This window comes from Phyllobates terribilis, unplaced genomic scaffold (assembly GCF_046119375.1).
Source record: "Phyllobates terribilis strain yellow unplaced genomic scaffold, ASM4611937v1 Scaffold_11__3_contigs__length_659146591, whole genome shotgun sequence".
Classification (NCBI taxonomy): domain Eukaryota; kingdom Metazoa; phylum Chordata; class Amphibia; order Anura; family Dendrobatidae; genus Phyllobates; species Phyllobates terribilis.
The window spans coordinates 212,009,402-212,011,819 of NW_027362771.1; positions in this window are offsets into that span (position 1 = coordinate 212,009,402).

Below are 2,418 nucleotides of genomic sequence, written 5' to 3' on the forward strand. Positions count from 1 at the left end.
GTGATCCGTGCGACGGACAAACCACAGTTTTAAATAGCTGGCCTGTAGGTAACTATTTTTAACAGCGACCTCGTGTCAATAACTTTGCTGACACACTGCAACAAAATTTCAATGGAGGCCAGAAATGGCAGAATTTTCAGCGCAATTATATGTAATCCGTGTGACGGACAAACCACAGTTTTACATAGCTGGATTTTTAGCGCTGTAATATGGAAAGGACCTGGCTGTATTCTGCAGTGCCAACAAGCAAATGGCGCAGAAAAATTGTGTTCTCTGGATTGCTTTTTAAGCAAATAATCAGGATTAAGATAAAAAAAAATATATTCCTGGCCTCTGATACCTGGGGCTATTTCTACAAATATCTGTAAAAGCACCAGCAGACCGAACTTTAATGGACCCTCATGCTATATGCTCTGCAGTTTGCTATATACCCTGCCTGTCTGCCTAGCACTGATATCTCTGCAGCTGGATTAGTCCTCAGAAGGACTGTTAGTTGAGATGGATATGTAGAGAATATTGTGGAATACCTACACTAACTAATAAACAACCAAATCTCTCCCTAGCTCAGCAGCATCTCTCCCTACACTGCCTGTTTCCGGGGTAGACTGTGACGAGTACGGCAGCGCCAGGTCTGATATAGACCTGATGACTCTGTGCGGCCAGCCAATCACTATAATGCCACAACTAACATGGCTGCGGCATTACAGTGTGTGGCAGACAATCCCTGCATGTTGATTGACGCTCTAAAGAGCACCAAACATGCAGGGAGGGGACCTGATCATCCGCCCGAGCATCTCGGAAGTACTCGGCGAGCTCCGAGCATCTCGAGTACTGAGATGCTCGGGCGAGTACCGAGTATTTGCGAGAATGCTCGCTCATCACTAGTAGTAAGTAGAGATGAGCGTTGTTCTACTCGAACTGTTCGCCAATCTCAAATTCGAGCTGTTTTGGGCGGTGTTCGAGCCGTTCGGCGAACACGAACAATTTGAGAAAAATTCGGCTGTTCGAGGTTATGTTCGATAACTGTTCGTGCACCAAAATCATAACTGGATTTTTTCTCAGTAATGATGAAAATTAATGTTAATACGCAGTTTGAGTGTACAGCGGGGTGGGGGGAGGGGCAGGGGATGGATCTCTGCAGGAACAATGAAGATCTCCATTTTTTTTTCTCTTTCCCGCATTTGCAGTGGGGAGGTGCAATCTGTCAGCCTATCAGCAGCGCACACACGGAGCGAAGTGCTTTTTTTCACACAAGCAAGGGCATGTGTCATTGGCAGTGTATGTCACATGTCCTTGCCCTATAAGACCAAGCCATTTTCCCCGTCGCCACCATTTTCTCACTGCTGCAGCTGCGTGTTAGACGGCACCGCTGTTGCTGTGTGCGCTATACCTTGTTAATTTCAAGCCAATTTTCGCACAAATATACAGATAGCTTGGGAGTAGGGAATAGTTGTGATTGCAGTCCTTTTAAGGACTAGGTTACAGCATTTCCTACGACTTTTATCAGGGAGGTCTGTGCTCTTAAATAGATAGGTTGTGGGAGTAAAGACTAATTGTAATTGGAGTCCTTTTCAGGACTAGGTTACATCAGTTCCTATCAGTTTTTGCCAGGCAGGTCTGTGCCAGTGCTGTGCAAGTTTTTTTCACAGCATTTGGCTGAATCTAGCAAAGCTAATCCTTTTTGGCCTATTGCAGAGTGTGTTAGTCAGTGGAGTAGCCTATCTGTGTTGCAAGATATACCACCTGTGTATAGAATACCAATTTTTTTACTGCACCTAGTGAAGTAAAATCTTTTGGGCATAGCATCATTCTATTAGTCCATCTATACTGACCTCCATCAGGTTGCAAATTAAAACTAATTTTTATCTGCATCTACAGTACCTCTGAAAAAATATTTGGGCTTCTACCTGTGTGTGGGACTTGTTGTATTAGTCCATCTATACTGACCTCCATCAGGTTGCAAACTGAATATATTTTTTTCCTGCATCTACCTCTGAAAAAATATTGGGCTTCTAGCTGTGTGTGGGTCTTGCTCTATTAATCCATCTATACTGACCTCCATCAGGTTGCAAACTGAATATAATTTTTTTCTGCATCTAGCTCTGAAAAAATATTTGGCCTTCTAGTAGTGTGTCGGACTTTCTCTATTAGTCCATCTATACTGACCTCCATCAGGTTGCAAACTGAATATAATTTTTTTCTGCATCTAGCTCTGAAAAAATATTTGGCCTTCTAGTAGTGTGTCGGACTTTCTCTATTAGTCCATCTATACTGACCTCCATCAGGTTGCAAATTAAAACTAATTTTTATCTGCATCTACAGTACCTCTGAAAAAATATTTGGGCTTCTAGCTGTGTGTGGGACTTGTTGTATTAGTCCATCTATACTGACCTCCATCAGGTTGCAAACTGAATATAT